General features: G+C 35.4%; 1 long non-coding RNA gene across 2 annotated transcripts in view; it reads right to left on the bottom strand.

The window, feature by feature from the left end:
* Window positions 1-4,137: 4,137 nt before the first annotated feature.
* LOC127963480 (uncharacterized) overlaps window positions 4,138-20,743 on the bottom strand; it is a 45,691-nt gene continuing 29,085 nt past the window's right edge. Inside the window, exons 3-4 of one of the 2 annotated variants that reach the window (XR_008154829.1) lie at window positions 19,401-19,533; window positions 4,138-5,837 (exon numbers count right to left, since the gene is read on the bottom strand). This is a non-coding gene — a long non-coding RNA (uncharacterized LOC127963480). Of the gene's footprint in view, window positions 5,838-7,627; window positions 8,228-19,400; window positions 19,534-20,743 lie in introns of those variants that run through there. The other variant, XR_008154828.1, reaches the window with a different exon arrangement.

Below are 20,743 nucleotides of genomic sequence, written 5' to 3'. Positions count from 1 at the left end.
TACCTGAGTTTGTTCTGTTCCCTAAGTAGGCCTGTGCATGCCACTAATGAGAAGAAATATACATTTCCTAGTTGAAAATTTAAAACCAATATAATATTGAGTAAATGTCTTCAGTAGCAAAGTATCAATCAGTAAGATTTTGTAAACAACAAATAAGCAAAAAATCATCTTGTCTACCAACAAAATTCATATTGTTTTACACATCAAAATACATAAACACGAACAGGTCATGATTTTCTCTTCAAATGAAAAGGTAGGACATTTCCGATAGCATGTGAAGGCAGTATGTAGCACTGTACATTTACTGGGTGTTAAGGCCTTGAATGTTTTCATACTGAAATTGCAATTATAATATTTAGCTGTTAATATAAGTGTGTGTGTGTGTGTGTGTGTGTGTGTGTGTGTTTGTGTGTGTGCATATAAATGATTGTTTTTTATTATATTATCAGTACTTTTCATTAATTTACTAATTCATTCATTCATTCATTCATTTTTTTCTTTCATATATTTTTGTTGTACAAAATGTTTATGCAATGTCCTTTTACCATGAATGTATATGCAAACTTTATTATACTGTTACTGCTAATGAAATTCCTAATGAATTGTTTAAAAAAATTATGTACAGTAAAAATAGTTTGTAGCAAAATGATAAAAATATGAAATATTTGCAGCTTCATCCTCATCAACACTGAAAATATTGAGAAAGAGGTAAGATGATTTTTATCATTTAACATAATGATGAGTTTTATTATATTGATATAATGTAAAAAAACATTTAGCATTTTGCAATGTTTATATTTGAAACATAATGTCTTAAATCATTACATATTATAGTTAAATTGACTATTTACTCATTTAAAACATTTAAAAATATAACATTTGTGAGAAATAATTTTTTTCCTAATCAAAATCTTATCCTCAGGTACACCACAGCACGTTCACAATGATGACAACATTCTATTCAATGTAACTGCATGGATAACTACGCAAGAAAGAATGCTTTGACTGCACAGAACTTTTGATACACCACCATGGACATCTTTGGCCAAGTAACTAATGGCAGGCTGCTTTCATGGATTCATTTTGTAAACACCAAATATTGACTATCGTCTGTATGCCTCAATTCAACACCAACTGACATTCATGGGATGATACTACAATTTTTCTCTGTCCAGTTTTATTGACTTTGCACCGGCTGGAGCTTTAGATTTATGATCTTGGATCTCATCAGTAGAAAGCAACATAGTACTGTGCTCTTATACTGGCATTAATGTCAAATTCTGTTGTCCTGGACTTTGTAAAATGGTGATCTTTTTGATTATCTTAGTTAAAACTCTATTTGAATTGGATGAAACTATTGTTTATTGCTCCATAAATGCACTCTGTAGACCTGGAACTACACCTGACACCATTCACCTCAAGGCAACCTACTTGAAAAGACAAGTAGCACAGATATTCTGTGGTGTTGGTATTATCTAGATGTCTAAATGAAAATGAAGTATGTGCATTCTTGCTACCTCATATCCACAGCAAACACCAGTGACATGTTATCCTTTACTCTAAACTGCTATAACCCTGATTTACTTACATGTATGAAAAAGGATTGTAATTATTTTACTTTCTATTGTACCTTCTGTATTGCACACTGGCTTGTATAACTTTAGGGTTTTTGGGTTCTATTCACAATATTTCAGAATTTAACATACAACCAACTGAAATTCAATGAATGAATGTATAAATAATTTTATTTCTTTATTTATTACTTTTTTTAGTTTTTGTTTTATTTAATTTTATTTCACAATTCTGTAATTTTAAATGTTTCCAATAATTAACAACCATTATTTTGTATTTACTCTTATTATATTTTTTTTACGTATCATTTATCATTTTTCATGCAGTGTGTTAATGGGTCATAGTTTTCTAGCATATCTATTAACAGAAGTCATAGAAGTGAATTGAATTGAATTGAATTGAATTAAGCAAATGAATGAATGAATGAATGAATGAATGAACAAACTAATAAATGTAAATTTTTATAAGCTACTTTTTAAATAATTTAAAAACTATTTAAATAAAATGGGGATATTTTATGTATTGCTGTATATATCTCCTTTAAACTGAAAAACATAAGGGTTTATAATTACTATATAAATTATTTATTGCCAATATCATATTAAAATATTTGTTTATTTCATATGATAATTTGTTTGTTTTTCTACAAAAACAAATGCTATGAATTGTGCAAAGATATTGTGTTAAATAAATTGTGATATTGTATAAGGAGACTTGTTTTAAATGTACTTCTTTACAACAGTTTAAAAATATCAATAAACATATTATGGAAATATGCAACTGACCAATTAATACTAACACTTGCCTGTTCACTGTTTTTCATTTATTTGAAAGGACTAGACTTTTGGAACTAGACTTAATCTTTGTCTGGGAAACATCTTTAGAGGTTTTAAACCTTTATAGCTGTCACAGTGTTAATTTTTCTCCAATCTCCATAAGATTCTCAATTTTTATTTAGAATAATATAATGCATGAATTTATGCAATTTAATAAAGTTTCCAGTTTTCTACTAGAAGTTATAGGCTTTTTTGTACATGATATAAATTTGAACTAATAAAATGCTTGCTGGATTTTCCTTTTTATAATATTCTTTCTGTCTTTATGAAGTGGTAAATTGAGAGCTTTGACTAAATGTGATTTTAAATGAAATAATGACCTAAATGTCACTACATCATTAAACCAAACATTAAAGAGTGAATATTTCCTGCCATCTAGTGGTTGTATCTGCACTTTAAGGTAATCCAAACATAGACACATGCTCTTTTTATTCTTCATAGCTAGTAAAGTATTGATTGATAGCATTGGTCCCAAAGGCAAACTTGTTCTGAATAAAGAGATGTATCATATGATATGAAGATCTAGTGTTCGTGTGAATATATGAGCTTTTTTTTTTTTTAGCATAGAAATATTGTGTTTCTAAAGCCTTTAAACTGTTATAGCGCCACCTATGGTCCGATCACCATTCAACTGTCCATGATTGTTAAGTCATTTGACACATGATTTCACCAAGTTTTGAGCTTTTGTTTTGGTTTTATAGGCTTTGTGGTATGTTTGGCCACACCCCTTTTCTTAATTACCCCTTTAAAGGTAACCAAAGTACAAAATTCATTTTACGGTTAAACTGTAATCAAAATGGGGCAAAATTGTAAAAACTGATATATCTGTATGAACAAAATGGAAAACATTGACTCAATGAGATTTAAAATGTTATAACAGTTAATTTTTTTAACATTTTGGCATGAATTCATGAAAGCTTGGAACAATAGTGTTTTACTTAGAATGAATGAGCCCATTAGTAGTCTTCCGCTGCCATCTAGTGGTTATAAATTGCATTTACTCAAACAACACTGTTTTTAAACATAACTGTTATAGTGTAATGTTTTTTGCCCAATCTCTCTTAAATTTTGCATGCTTGTTTAGAATGAAATTAGGCTTTATTTTACACAGTTTTGATAGTTTGTGGGCTTTCTGTTTTTATAAATAGGCCTTTGTGTACACTGTGAAAAGAACATATAAACAATCACTGGTTTATAGTTGTCCAAATGCAATTTTTCAACATGTTTTTGATTATTATTGACCTTCAGAGTCTAGAGAATTGTACTTCAGTGGTTTTATTGATTTTCAGCTTAAAGCCTTGGACTACTTTGCCAAAGTAACTTTTTTAAATAATCTTCAATATTTAATTAACAGCTTTATTGACAACATTGATCCCAAAAGTTGTTCAGAATGAGGAGATCTATCATATGATATGAAGATCTAGTGTTTATGTGAATATATGAACATTTTCAGACAATTTGAGGCCATTTACCATATCAATCTTATGTTTTGAGACCTTTTCTACTGTCATTGCGCCACCTGTGGTCCGATCTCCATGAAAATTTGCATGCTTGTTAAGAGTCACCTGTTACATGTTTTCCCCAAGTTTCATAAAGTTTTGAGTTTTCGTTTAGGTTTTATATGCTTTTGGGTATTTTGGTCACGCCCCTTTTCTAATTTAGCCAGTTAAAGCTAACCAAAGGACAAAATTCAAATTTTTTTTGATAATTATTGATCTAGAGAGTCCAGAGAAAATTACTGCAGTGGTTTGGTTTCGATCGGGTAAAAAATCTGGGACTAGTTCGCAAAAGTAAGTTTTTAACATATTTGTGAATAACAATTGAACGATTTGATTGACATCTTCGCTCCTTGAGGCAAAGTTGTTCACAAAGAGGAGATCTATAATATGATATGAAGATCTAGTGTTTGTGTGAATGTATGAACATGTCCTACAAATTGTGATCATTTTCTATTGAAAATGTGTGTTTTTGAGGCTTTTTCAACTGTTATAGCGCCACCTATGATCCGATCTCCATGAAACTTTGCATGCTTGTTAAGAGTCACCTGATACATGATTCCACGAAGTTTCATAAAGTTTTGAGTTTTCGTTTAGGTTTTATAGGCTTTGGGGTATGTTTGGCCACACCCCTTTTACTAAATTACCCCTTTACAGCTAACCAAAGGACAAAATTCAACATTTTTTTGATAATTATTGATCTAGAGAGTCCACAGAATATTACTGCAGTGGTTTGGTTCCGATCGGACAAAAAACCTAGGACTAGTTCGTAAAAGTAGGTTTTTAACATATTTGTGAATAACATTTGAACTATTTGATTGACAGCAATAGTTCTTGAGGCAAAGTTGTGCATTATGAGGAGATCTATCAAATGATATGCATATTGTGTTGATAAGTGAAACACCACGTGATTACAGAGCCAATAAACTCGTTAGCGCCAACTAGTGGCCGATTTCTTTCAAAATTCTTACAGACCTTAAGGTTCATGAGTCGAACGCACCCAGCGAGTTTCGTTCCGATCAACATCCGTTAACCCTTTCAAATAGGTGCTTAAAATTGTTTGGCCAATGGCGGCCATGTTTTTTGAGATATGCAAATGTCCTCATAGGTACTTGTGCCCCTTCAGACAAAGACACTGCATACCAATTTTTAGGTCGATCGAGCCAACGGTAGCCTAGTTATAGCCATTTATGTGTTTTTTCTTTTTATAGCGCCCCCAAGTGGCAGAGGTGTGCAATTTTTTTTATTTGACCAAAGTTTTAGGTCTTACAAATGTGTAGCAAGTTTGGTTAAGATATCTTATTTCTTTCACGAGTTATAGCCTGTTGCGTAAAATTGGTCCTCGACTTTCGAACGTTTTGGCATCCCATTACGACAGCGAGTCGAAATTTCAACTTTTTTTTGATAATTATTGATATTCCCTGGCCAGAGAACATTTCTGCAGTGGTTTGGTTCAGATTGGGCGAAAAACCTAGGACTAGTTCGCAAAAGTAGGTTTTGGACATACGTCAAATTTGCGAAAAAACGAGGCCTCCTAGACCCAAAATCAGAGTGACCGTTTTTAATTTCGCATGACCCACGGATTCCGGAAATGTAAAATTTTTGGCTCTATGATAAGCGGTTTAGGAGTTATTAGCACTAACGCATTTTTGATCACTGTAGCGCCCCCTTTAGGCCGATTGGGGCGAGCCTTTGGATCTGACAAGAAGGCCGGACTTCTACCATCTGACCAAGTTTCAGCGCTCTAGGCCTTACGGTTTGGGCTGCACGATCAGTTTGAGTGGAGAATAATAATAATAATAATAATAAAAATCCTAACAGATACAATAGGGTTTCAGCACTGCGTGCTTGAACCCCTAATAATAATTAAAGCTGCAAGCAGCATTTACCGGGGTTCAAGCACATTAAGGCCTCTGAGGTGGTCTGAGCCAACCTGGATGCATGGATGACAGTTAAACACAACCAAAATAGAGAACAGACAGACACACACACTGAAAGTAAATGATTAGACTAATATATGTATACTCTATAAGCATATGCACACACACACACACACACACACACACAGAAAGACACACATATACATGCACAAACATTTTGTTGCAGATATAGGTATTTGAAATAAGTGATAGGTGACAATAAACTTATTGCAAGTCTTCTCTTTTTAAGAGTTTAGATGTCATTTTCAGGTGAAACTGTAATCACAATGTGGCAAAATAGTAAAAACTGATATATCTGTAAGAACAAAATGGAAAACATTGACTCAATGAGATTTAAAATGTTATAACAGTTACATTTTTAATGTTTTGGGATGAATTCATGAATCCTTTCAACAGTACTGTTCAACTTAACTGAATGAGCCCATTAGTGGTCTTCCACTGCCATCTAGAGGTTATAAATTGCATTTACTCAAGCAACACTGTTTTTAAACATAACTGTTATAGTGTTTTTTTTTTTTTTTTGCCCAATCTCTCTTAAATTTTGCATGCTTGTTTAGAATGAAATTATGCATTGTTTTACACAGTTTTGATAATGTGTGGGCTTTCTGTTTGTATTAATAGGCCTTTGTGTACACTATGAAAAGAACATATTATAAAATTACTGGTTTATAGTTGTCCAAATGCAATTGTTCAACATGTTTTTGATAATTATTGACCTTCAGAGTCTACAGAATTGTACTTCAGTGGTTTTATTGATTTTCATCTTAAACCGTATCACAAGTATGCCAAAGTAACTTTTTAAAATAATCTTGAATATTTAATTAACAGCTTTATTGACAACATTGGTCCCAGAGGCAAAGTTGTTCAGAATGAGGAGATCTATCATATGATATGAAGATTTAGTGTTTTTGAGTGAATATATGAGCATTTTCAAACAATTTGGGGCCATTTACCATATAAATCTTGTGTTTTGAGACCTTTTCTACTGTTATAGCGCCACCTATGGTCTGATCTCCATGAAACTTTGCATGCTTGTTAAGAGTCACCTGATACATGATTTCACTGAGTTTCATACAGTTTTGAGTTTTCCTTTAGGTTTTATAGGCTTTGGGGTATGTTTGGCCACACCCCTTTTTCTAAATTACCCGGTTACAGCTAACCAAAGGACAAAATTCAACATTTTTTTAATAATTATTGATCTAGAGAGTCCACAGAATATTACTGCAGTGGTTTGGTTCCGATCGGGCAAAAAACCTAGGACTAGTTCGCAAAAGTAGGTTTTTAACATATTTGTGAATAACAATTGAACGATTTGATTGACAGCAATGGTTCTTGAGGCAAAGTTGTGCATTACGAGGAGATCTATCAAATGATATGCATATTGTGTTGATATGTGAAACACCACGTGATTACAGAGCCATAAAACTCGTTAGCGCCAACTAGTGGCCGATTTCTTTCAAAATTCTTACAGACCTTAAGGTTCATGAGTCGAATGTACCCAGCGAGTTTCGTTCTGATCAACATCCGTTAACCCTTTCAAATAGGTGCTTAAAATTGTTTGGCCAATGGCGGCCATGTTTTTTGAGATATGCAAATGTCCTCATAGGTACTTGTGCCCCTTCAGACCAAGACACTGCATACCAATTTTCAAGTCGATCGAGCCAACGGTTGCCTAGTTATAGCCATTTATGTGTTTTTTCTATCTTACAGCGCCCCCAAGTGGCAGAGATGCGCAATTTTTTTGATTTGACCAAAGATTGAGCTCAAACATATGTATACCGAGTTTGGTGAAGATATCTCATTCCGTTCAAGAGTTATAGTCAAAAGAGCATTTGGCTAACGTTAGCATAGACGCTTTTTGGCGTACTGTTTCGCGTAAGAATTGAAATTTCAACTTTTTTTTGATAATTATTGATATTGAGTGTCCAGGGAATATTTCTGAAGTGGTTTGGTTCTGATTGGTTGAAAATCCTAGGACTAGTTCGCAAAAGTAGGTTTCGGATATAGCTCGATTTTGCGAGAAAACGGTGCGTCGTAGACCCCAAAAAGGCGCCGTGCACTTTTGTTCGGGCTAACCCAAGGATTGCAACAATGCCATGTTTTTGAGTCTATGGCTAACGGTTTACGATTTACGGCCAAAAATGTCAAAAATTTTAGTTTTTTGCACTGTAGCGCCCCCGTTAGGCCGATTGGGTCGAAACTCAGTATCTGACAAGAAGGCCGGACTACTACAATCTGACCAAATTTCAGCTTTCTAGCCCTTACGGTTTAGGCTGCACGATCAGTTTGAGTGGAGAATAATAATAATAATAATAATTAAAGCTGCAAGCAGCATTTACCGGGGTTCAAGCACATTAAGGCCTCTGAGGTGGTCTGAGCCAACCTGGATGCATGGATGACAGTTAAACACATCCAAAATGGAGAACAGGCTAACAGACAGACACACACACTGAAAGTAAATGATTAGACTACTAAATGTATACTCTATAAGCATATGCACACACACACACACACACACACACACACACAGAAAGACACACATATACATGCACAAACATTTTGTTGCAGATATAGGTATTTGAAATAAGTGATAGGTGACAAGAAACTTATTGCAAGTCTTCTCTTTTTAAGAGTTTTGATGTCATTTTCAGGTTAAACTGTAATCACAATGTGGCAAAATAGTAAAAACTGATATATCTGTAAGAACAAAATGGAAAACATTGACTCAATGAGATTTAAAATGTTATAACAGTTACATTTTTAATGTTTTGGGATGAATTCATGAATCCTTTCAACAGTGCTGTTCAACTTAACTGAATGAGCCCATTAGTGGTCTTCCACTGCCATCTAGAGGTTATAAATTGCATTTACTCAAGCAACACTGTTTATAAACATAACTGTTATAGTGTTTTTTTTTTTTTTTTTTGCCCAATCTCTCTTAAATTTTGCATGCTTGTTTAGAATGAAATTATGCATTGTTTTACACAGTTTTGATAATGTGTGGGCTTTCTGTTTGTATTAATAGGCCTTTGTGTACACTATGAAAAGAACATATTATAAAATTACTGGTTTATAGTTGTCCAAATGCAATTGTTCAACATGTTTTTGATAATTATTGACCTTCAGAGTCTACAGAATTGTACTTCAGTGGTTTTATTGATTTTCATCTTAAACCGTATCACAAGTATGCCAAAGTAACTTTTTAAAATAATCTTGAATATTTAATTAACAGCTTTATTGACAACATTGGTCCCAGAGGCAAAGTTGTTCAGAATGAGGAGGTCTATCATATGATATGAAGATTTAGTGTTTTTGAGTGAATATATGAGCATTTTCAAACAATTTGGGGCCATTTACCATATAAATCTTGTGTTTTGAGACCTTTTCTACTGTTATAGCGCCACCTATGGTCTGATCTCCATGAAACTTTGCATGCTTGTTAAGAGTAACCTGTTACATGATTTCACTGAGTTTCATAAAGTTTTGAGTTTTCGTTTAGGCTTTATAGGCTTTGGGGTATGTTTGGCCACACCCCTTTTTCTATATTACCCCTTTACAGCTAACCAAAGGACAAAATTCAACATTTTTTTAATAATTATTGATCTAGAGAGTCCACAGAATATTACTGCAGTGGTTTGGTTCCGATCGGGCCAAAAACCTAGGACTAGTTCGCAAAAGTAGGTTTTTAACATATTTGTGAATAACAATTGAACGATTTGATTGACAGCAATGGTTCTTGAGGCAAAGTTGTGCATTATGAGGAGATCTATCAAATGATATGCATATTGTGTTGATATGTGAAACACCACGTGATTACAGAGCCATAAAACTCGTTAGCGCCAACTAGTGGCCGATTTCTTTCAAAATTCTTACAGACCTTAAGGTTCATGAGTCGAACGTACCCAGCGAGTTTCGTTCCGATCAACATCCGTTAACCCTTTCAAATAGGTGCTTAAATTTGTTTGGCCAATGGCGGCCATGTTTTTTGAGATATGCAAATGTACTCATAGGTACTTGTGCCCCTTCAGACCAAGACACTGCATACCGATTTTCAAGTCGATCGAGCCAACGGTTGCCTAGTTATAGCAATTTATGTGTTTTTTCTATCTTATAGCGCCCCCAAGTGGTAGAGATGTGCAATTTTTTTTATTTGACCAAAGATTGAGCTCATACATATGTGTACCGAGTTTGGTGAAGATATCTCATTCCGTTCAAGAGTTATAGTCAAAATAGCATTTGGCTAACGTTAGCATAGACGCTTTTTGGTGTACTGTTTCGCGTAAGAATTGAAATTTCAACTTTTTTTTGATAATTATTGATATTGAGTGTCCAGGGAATATTTATGAATTGGTTTGGTTCTGATTGGTTGAAAATCCTAGGACTAGTTCGCAAAAGTAGGTTTCGGATATAGCTCGATTTTGCGAGAAAACGGTGCGTCGTAGACCCCAAAAAGGCGCCGTGCACTTTTGTTCGGGCTAACCCAAGGATTGCAACAATGCCATGTTTTTGAGTCTACGGCTAACGGTTTACGATTTACGGCCAAAAATGTCCAAAATTTTAGTTTTTTGCGCTGTAGCGCCCCCGTTAGGCCGATTGGGTCGAGACTCGGTATCTGACAAGAAGGCCGGACTACTACATTCTGACCAAATTTCAGCTTTCTAGGCCTTACGGTTTGGGCTGCACGAACAGTTTTAGTGGAGAATAATAATAATAATAATAATAATAATAATAAAAATCCTAACAAATACAATAGGGTTTCAGCACTGCGTGCTTGAACCCCTAAATATAGCTGCAAGCAGCAATCACGGGGCCAAGCATTCCAGCGGCAACATCAGGAGCTAAGCATATGTAGCATCAGACCAAATGCAACAATGAATAATGAAATTAATAATTGCATGATTGTAATTGAAATGGCTGAAAATCGTTAATAAAAGTTCCACAGCGAGGAGCTAAGCATGGCATGGAGCATCAGACCAAATGCAACGAGTAAGAAAAGCAATTATTGGAAGAGTGTAATTGAAACAGCCAGTAAAATGATGCATTATCATTTTTGGAAAATAGTTGGCGCTGTAATCAAATCGCTTTGTTGTGTTCTGTGGGAGTTGACAATGTTGTGGGCAATTTCTTTCAAAATACTTACAGACCTTTAGGGCAATGACTCGAACATGCCCACCGAGTTTCGTTCCGATCGACTTCCATTAACCTTGTCAAATAGGTGCTTAAAGTTGTTTGGCCAACGGCGGCCATGTTTTTTAAGATAAGTGAAATTCCTCATAGAGCACTTGTGCCACATTGGGCCATACCAATTTTCAAGTTGATTGGATCAGCGGTTGCTTAGTTATAGCCATTTTAGTTTTTTTTCATCCTGTAGCGCCACCAATTGGCAGATATGGAAAAAAAAAATAATTTGACTAAAGTTTTTGTTCATGCATATGAGTTCTGAGTTTGGTGAAGATATCTCATTTTGTTCCCGATTTATAGCCTTTTTCATAAAATTGGTCCACGAATTTGAATGTTTTGGGTCACCTGGTTTTTTGTTCAGTCTTGATCAAACCACTGCAGTAATATTCTCAGGACTCTCTAGATCAATAACTTTAATAAAATATGTTGTATTTTGTCCTTTGGTTAGATAACATTTAAACAGGCCTAAAAAACAAAAGATTTCTGTTGTGAATGGCATTAAACTGCAAAAAAAAAAGGGGTAATATAATCACACATGCATTAGATCTGTATTTTCTCTAAACAATCATGCAAAATTTAACAGAGATTAGGTAAAAAAGAACAATGTAATATTCATAAAGCTTCAAATCCCAGTGTTGAATAAAAAATTGCAATTATAACCACTAGATGTCACCGGAAGACCACTAATGAGCTCACTAAAGACTAAAACATTACAGTTTATGGGCTTGTTGAGGGATTCATCTAGAAAAAATGTATATTACTATTATTTAATATTACTGTTCAAGCATTTCAGATCACATTGAGTCAAACTTTACCAATTTATTCATACAGATATATCTAATGTTTATAATTATGCCAGATTATGATTTCAATGAAACCTGAAAAATGACATAGAAGCCCATAAAAACAGAAGACTTGCAATAGGTTTTATCACCCATCATTTATTTTAATTATCTATATATATAACAAAATGTGTGCATCTGTGTGTGGGTTTAAGCATGCTTATTGAGTATTAATATAGTAGTTTAAACATTTCATGTTTGTGTGTGTCTGTAATTCTGTTCTATTCTTTTACTGTCAGCCATATCTAGGTTATTTAAAATCAGTGCAGTACTATTATCTAGACTGTGAAATTATACATAAATTGCGTATGCTTCTTTGGAATGAAATTAAGACAACATACAACAGTTATAAAGGTTAAAGAGACAGTGTTGTATGATAAATTGCATTTACGACCACTAGATGTCACTGGAAGACCACTAATGGGCTTTGCAGAGATATAGCCTCAGACTCATTTTGTGAAGATGCCTGACATCTGAAGCAGCGCTGTACAAAAACGGTTTCGTCTATTGACACGAAATCCATAACTTTTTGTCAGCAAGGTCTGAAGATGATCTGATTCAATTTTGGTGAAAATCGGACAAACGGTTGAGGATGAGTTTAAAAAAAAAGGTTTTCAACATGAATCAAAATGGCGGACAGGAAGTTTTGCTTAATATGACATAATTGGTATGCATGTTGTCGGCATGTCCCAAGGAACATTTTGAGACATGTTTCATGATAATAGGCTAATGCAATCAAAAGTTATTAGCATTATTGGAAATGTAATAATTAGCGGTTATTGATTGGTTTATTACTCTTGACCAATAGGTGGCGCTGTGACCAAAATGATGTGGCGTGGTCAATGTGATGTGACAATGTCAAATGTTAAACATTTCATGTTTGTGTGTGTCTGTAATTCTGTTCTATTCTTTTACTGTCAGCCATATCTAGGTTATTTAAAATCAGTGCAGTACTATTATCTAGACTGTGAAATTATACATAAATTGCGTATGCTTCTTTGGAATGAAATTAAGACAACATATAACAGTTATAAAGGTTAAAGAGACAGTGTTGTATGATAAATTGCCTTTACGACCACTAGATGTCACTGGAAGACCACTAATGGGCTCACTAAAGACTAAAACATTACAGTTCATTGTCTCGATGATTGATTCATCTAGAAAAATATATATTACTATTATTTAATATTACTGTTCAAGCATTTAAGATCACATTGAGTGAAAGTTCAACAATTTATTCATACATGTATATCAAATGTTTACTATTATGTCAGAATATGAATGCAATGAAACCTGACATAGAAATGTAAGAAAAGAAGTCTTTCTGTGAGTTGTGTGTCACCTATAATTTATTTCAAATATCTACATACAACAAAATGTGTGGGCATGTACTTCTCTGTGTGTGTGTGTGTAATCATGCTTATTGATTATTCATATAATAGTTGAACCATTTCATTTCTGTGTGTGAGTGTCTGTGAGCCTATTCTCCATGTTAGACAATGGCACACACAAGTTTGGCTTAATTACAACAAAGCTTTGCAGAGATATAGCCTCAGACTCATTTTGTGAAGATGCCTGACATCTGAAGCAGCGCTGTACAAAAACGGTTTCGTCTATTGACACGAAATCCATAACTTTTTGTCAGCACGGTCTGAAGATGATCTGATTCAATTTTGGTGAAAATCAGACAAACGGTTGAGGATGAGTTTAAAAAAAAAGGTTTTCAACATGAATCAAAATGGCGGACAGGAAGTTTTGCTTAATATGACATAATTGGTATGTATGTTGTCGGCATGTCCCAAGGAACATTTTGAGACATGTTTCATGATAATAGGCTAATGCAATCAAAAGTTATTAGCATTATTGGAAATGTAATAATTAGCGGTTATTGATTGGTTTATTACTCTTGACCAATAGGTGGCGCTGTGACCAAAATGATGTGGCGTGGTCAATGTGATGTGACAATGTCACATATTAAGTTTTGTGTAAATATCTCCAACCTTTGCAGAGATACAGCCTCAGATGCAGTTTGGCATCTTTCCAGCAAATTCGTTGGTACGCTAATTGAAAACGGTTACGTGTATCGACACAAATTCCATAACTTTTTGCCAGCATGGTCTGAAGATGATCCAAATCAAATTTGGTGAAAATCTGAGCAACGGTCTAGGAGGAGTTCGAAAAAGTAGGTTTTCAACATGAATCAAAATGGCGGACAGGAAATTTTGCCAAAATTGACAAATGGGGTATCGGTGTTCTCGGCATGACCCAAGGAATCTATCAACATCAGCTTTGTTACAATAGGCTAATGTATGCAAAAGTTATTAGCATTTTTCGAAAAAATCGTTATAACTATTGACCACAAGGTGGCGCTGCCCCCAATTTTTTTGTGTACATTCAGGGCATGGAGCCGGACATTTTTGTAATTATTTGCGAAACGATACGGAACTTCATTCTTAAGAGACAGCAATTTACAACTAAATCCAAAATGGCCGACGCCCAAAATGGCCGAATTGGGAAAATTCGGTATCATTCGACTCGGAATGATGCACTGAATCTAACGACACCACTTTTGTGATTTTTGGCAAAACCGTTCAGAAGTTATGAGCAAAAACATGCATTTTTCATATCTCCTGACCACTAGGGGGCACAGCGCCGAAACACTGCAGGTAGTCCCAGGGAATGGTTGTTATAAGACCCACCAAGATTGGTCTCAATAGGCCAAACCGTTGCGGAGATATAGCCTCACGTTCACGTTTGCGTGCTTTTCCAAGAATTCGTTCATGAGCTATTCGGAAACGGTTTGAGAAATCAACTTGAATTCCATAACTTTTTGCCAGCATGGTCTGAAGATTATCTGATTCAATTTTCGTGACAATCGGTGCAACGGCCTAGGACGAGTTCGAAAAAGTAGGTTTTACGAACAATTGACGATAGCGAAAAAACTAAGCCTTGCGATTTTTGAATTTCGGTGTCCATTCGACTCGGCATGAGCCAAGGAATCACAGGAAAAAAGAATTTTCATTTTGTGGCTTACGGTTCAAGAGTTATTAGCATCAAGTTTTTGAAAGTTTAGACAATTGGTGGCGCTAGAGAGTTTGAGTTAGAGACTTCAAATTTGCTACGGTTAATGTTCAGACAGTCCTCTATTAGTGTGCCAAATTATACAACTTTCCCGCAATCGGTTCTATGGGCTACCATAGACTTGGGGTGGAAGAAGAAGAATAATAATAATAACGCCAACAAACACAATAGGTGCCTTCGCACCTTCGGTGCTTGGCCCCTAAATATAGCTGCAAGCAGCAATTACGGGGCCAAGCACTCCAACGGCAAATGTAGTAGCTAAGCATCGCAGGAAGCATCACACCAAATACATTAATGAGCAATAACAGCAATTTTGGAATTATTGTATTTGAAATGGCAAAAAAAAAAAAACACCAATACCACCTCTAGTAGCATGATTACTTGGTTTATCAAGCTTGACCAATAGGTGACACTGTTATAAAATCAATTTGGTGTACTCTGTGTGACTTTTCAATGACACACACAAAGTTTGGTGTCAATATGCCAAAGCATTCCAGGGATACAGCCTCAAGTGTCATTTTCTCATTGTGCCTCAAATTCGTCGATGTGGTATGCGAAAACGGTTTTGTCTATCGACTCAAAATCCATAACTTTGAATCAGTATAGCCTGAAGATCATTTGATTCGAATTTGGTGAAAATCGGACATACGGTTGATCAGGAGTTCGAAAAAGTATGTTTTCAACATAAATCAAAATGGCGGACCGGAAGTTCAGCTTACCGTGGTATATTTGGTATCTATGTTATCGGCATAAGCCAGGGAATATTTTGAGCCCAGTTTCCTTCAAATAGGCTAATGCATTAAAAAGTTATTAGCATTTTAAAAAGTGTAAATACTCATGGTTAATGAATGGTTTATTACTCTTGACCGATAGGTGGCGCTGTTACCAAATTTATGTGGCATGGTCAGTGTGAGGTGGCGATGACACATACAAAGTTTGGTGCAAATATGTCAAAGTGTTGCAGAGATACAGCCTCAAATGCATTTTGGCACCCTTCCAGCAAATTCGTTGATGCGCTAAATGAGAACCGTTACGTATATCGACACAAAATCCATAACTTTTTGCCAGCATGGTCTGAAGATGATGCACGTCAAATTTGGTGAAAATTGGGCTAACGGTCTAGGAGGAGTTCGAAAAAGTAGGTTTTCAACATTAAGCAAAATGGCGGACAGGAAGTAAGGCCAATTTTCACATTATTGGTATCAATACTCTCGGCATGACCCACAGAATATAGCGAGACCATTTTAATTTTAATAGACTAATTTATTCAAAAGTTATTAGCATTTATGTGATATTTCATTATAACTATTGGCCACAAGGTGGCGCTGCCACCAAACTTTTTGAGTACCTTCAGGGCATGGAGCCGAATATTTTTGTAATTATTTGCGAAACGATATGATGCTGCGTTCAAAAAATACAGCATTTTAAATCATAATTCAAAATGGCCGACGCCTAAAATGGCCGACACAGGAAAATTGGATATCATTTGACTCGACATGACTCACTGAATCTAAAGAGACCAGTTGTGTGATTTTTGCCCAAACCATTCAGTAGTTATAAGCCAAAATATGCATTTTTCATATCTCCTGACCACTAGGTGGCGCTGTGTCGAAACACTGCAGGTAGTCTCAGTTCATGCTTGTTATAACACACGCCAAGTTTGGTCTCAATATGACAAACCGTTGCCGGGATATAGCCTCACGTGCATGTCCGCGTGCTTTTCGTCAAATTTGTTTACGTGTCATTCGACAACAGTTGGACGAATCAACTTGAATTCCATAACTTTTTGCCAGCATGGTCTGAAGATGATCTGAGCCAATTTTCGTGGCAATCGGACTAACCGTCTAGGACGAGTTCGAAAAAGTAGGTTTTACGAACAATTGACGATAGCGAAAAAACTAAGCCTTGCGATTTTTGAATTTCGGTGTCCATTCGACTCGGCATGAGCCAAGGAATCACAGGAAAAAAGAATTTTCATTTTGTGGCTTACGGTTCAAGAGTTATTAGCATCAAGTTTTTGAAAGTTTAGACAATTGGTGGCGCTAGAGAGTTTGAGTTAGAGACTTCAAATTTGCTACGGTTATTGTTCAGACAGTCCTCTATTAGTGTGCCAAATTATACAACTTTCCCGCAATCGGTTCTATGGGCTACCATAGACTTGGGGTGGAAGAAGAAGAATAATAATAAATATAGCTGCAAGCAGCAATTACGGGGCCAAGCACTCCAACGGCAAATGTAGGAGCTAAGCATCGCATGAAGCATCACACCAAATTCATTAATGAGCAATAACAGCAATTTTGGAATTATTGTAATTGAAATGGCAAAAAAAAAATCATAATACCACCTCTAGTAGCATGATTACTTGGCTTATCAAGCTTGACCAATAGGTGGCACTGTTATAAAATCAATTTGGTGTACTCTGTGTGACTTTTCAATGACACACACAAAGTTTGGTGTCAATATGCCAAAGCATTCCAGGGATACAGCCTCAAGTGTCATTTTCTCATTGTGCCTCAAATTCGTCGATGTGGTATGCGAAAACGGTTTTGTCTATCGACTCAAAAGCCATAACTTTGAGTCAGCATAGTCAGAAGATCATTTGATTCGAATTTGGTGAAAATCGGACATACGGTTGATGAGGAGTTCGACAAAGTAGGTTTTCAACATAAATCAAAATGGCGGACCGGAAGTTCAGCTTACTATGGTATATTTGGTATCTATGTTATCGGCATAAACCAGGGAATATTTTGAGCCCAGTTCCATTCGAATGGACTAATGCAATAAAAAGTTATTAGCATTTTTAGAAGTGTAATTATTCATGGTTAATGAATGGTTTATTACTCTTGACCAATAGGTGGCGCTGTCACCAAATTTCTGTGGCATGGTCAGTGTGAGGTGGCGATGACACATACAAAATTTGGTGCAAATATGTCAAAGCGTTGCAGAGATACAGCCTCAAATGCATGTTGGCACCCTTCCAGCAAATTCGTTGATGCGCTAAATGAGAACTGTTTCGTATATCGACACGAAATCCATAACTTTTTGCCAGCATGGTCTGAAGATGATTCACGTCAAATTTGGTGAAAATTGGACTAACGGTCTAGGAGGAGTTCGAAAAAGTAGGTTTTCAACATTAAGCAAAATGGCGGACAGGAAGTATGGCCAATTTTCACATAATTGGTATCAATGCTCTCGGCATGACCCACAGAATATAGCGAGACCATTTTAATTTTAATAGACTAATTTATTCAAAAGTTATTAGCATTTATGTGATATTTCATTATAACTATTGGCCACAAGGTGGCGCTGCCACCAAACTTTTTGAGTACCTTCAGGGCATGGAGCCGAATATTTTTGTAATTATTTGCGAAACGATACGATGCTGCGTTCAAAAAATACAGCATTTTAAATCATAATTCAAAATGGCCGACGCCTAAAATGGCCGACACAGGAAAATTGGATATCATTTGACTCGACATGACTCACTGAATCTAAAGAGACCAGTTGTGTGATTTTTGGCCAAACCATTCAGTAGTTATAAGCCAAAATATGCATTTTTCATATCTCCTGACCACTAGGTGGCGCTGTGTCGAAACACTGCAGGTAGTCTCAGTTCATGCTTGTTATAACACACACCAAGTTTGGTCTCAATATGACAAACCGTTGCCGGGATATAGCCTCACGTGCATGTTTGCGTGCTTTTCGTAAAATTTGTTTACATGTCATTTGACAACAGTTGGACGAATCAACTTGAATTCCATAACTTTTTGCCAGCATGGTCTGAAGATGATCTGAGCCAATTTTCGTGGCAATCGGACTAACCGTCTAGGACGAGTTCGAAAAAGTAGGTTTTTCGAATAATTGAAAATAGCGAAAAAACTAAACCTTGCGATTTTTGAATTTTGGGGTTCATTCGACTTGGCATGAGCCAAGGATTCAGAGGAAAAAAGAATTTCCATTTTCTGGCTTACGGTTCAAAAGTTATTAGCATACAAACATTAAAAGTTTGGACAAGTGGTGGCGCTAGAGAGTAGGAGATAGAGACTTCAAATTTGCTATAGTTAATGTTGGGACTGTCCTCTATCAGTGTGCCAAATTATACAACTTTCCCGCAATCGGTTCTATGGGCTGCCATAGACTTGCGGCGGAAGAAGAAGAAGAAGAAGAAGAAGAAGCAGAATAATAATAACGCCAACGATTACAATAGGTGCCTACGCACCTTCAGTGCTTGGCCCCTAATAATAATAATAATAATAATAATAATAATAAAAATCCTAACAAAAACAATAGGGTTTCAGCACTGCGTGCTTGAACCCCTAATAATAATAATAAAAATCCTAACAAATACAATAGGGTTTCAGCACTGCGTGCTTGAACCCCTAATAATTAAAGCTGCAAGCAGCATTTATCGGGGTTCAAGCATTTTAGGTCTCTGGGGTGGTCAGAGCCAACCTGGATGCATGGATGACATTTAAACACATCCAAAATGGAGAACAGGCTAACAGACAGACACACACACTGAAAGTAAATGATTAGACTAATATATGTATACTCTATAAGCATATGCACACACACACACACACACCTTTTGTTGCAGATATAGGTATTTGAAATAAGTGATAGGTGACAGTAAACTTATTGCAAGTCTTCTCTTTTTTAGAGTTTAGATGTCATTTTCAGGTTAAACTTTAATCATAATGTGGCAAAATTGTTAAAACTGATACATCTGTATGAACAAAATGGAAAACGTCAATTCAATGAGATTTAAAATGTTATAACAGTTAATTTATTAATGTTGTGGCATGAATTCATAAAAACAATACTAGCTGAATGACCCCATTAGTGGTCTTCTGCTGCCATCTAGTGGTTATAAATTGCATTTACTCAAACAACACTGTGTTTTTAAACATAACTGTTATAGTGTTGTTATTTTTCTTTTGCCCAATCTCTCTTAAATGTTGCATGCTTGTTTAGAATGAAATTATGCATTATTTTACACAGTTTTGATAATTTGTGGGCTTTCTGATTGTATTAATAGGCCTTTGTGTGCACTATGAAAAGAACATATTATAAAATGACCGGTTTATAGTTGCCCAAATGCAATTGTTCAACATGTTTTTGATAATTATTGACCTTCAGAGTCTAGAGAATTGTACTTCAGTGGTTTTATTGATTTTCAGCTTAAACTGTATCACAAGTATGCCAAAGTAACTTTTTTAAATAATCTTGAATATTTAATTAACAGCTTTATTGACAACATTGGTCCCAGAGGCAAAGTTGTTCAGAATGAGGAGATCTATCATATGATATGAAGATTTAGTGTTTTTGAGTGAATATATGTGCATTTTCAAACAATTTGAGGCCATTTACCATATAAATCTTGTGTTTTGAGACCTTTTCTACTGTTATAGCGCCACCTATGGTCTGATCTCCATGAAACTTTGCATGCTTGTTAAGAGTCATCTGTCACATGATTTCACTGAGTTTCATAAAGTTTTGAGTTTTCGTTTAGGTTTTATAGGCTTTGGGGTATGTTTGGCCACACCCCTTTTTCTAAATTACCCCGTTACAGCTAACCAAAGGACAAAATTCAACATTTTTTTAATAATTATTGATCTAGAGAGTCCACAGAATATTACTGCAGTGGTTTGGTTCCGATCGGACAAAAAACCTAGGACTAGTTCGCAAAAGTAGGTTTTTAACATATTTGTGAATAACAATTGAACGATTTGATTGACAGCAATGGTTCTTGAGGCAAAGTTGTGCATTATGAGGAGATCTATCAAATGATATGC

This window comes from Carassius gibelio, chromosome B8, assembly GCF_023724105.1.
Source record: "Carassius gibelio isolate Cgi1373 ecotype wild population from Czech Republic chromosome B8, carGib1.2-hapl.c, whole genome shotgun sequence".
NCBI lineage: Eukaryota > Metazoa > Chordata > Actinopteri > Cypriniformes > Cyprinidae > Carassius > Carassius gibelio.
The sequence above is the reverse complement of the archived record's forward strand: the minus strand, read 5'-3'. Positions and strand labels throughout refer to the sequence as shown.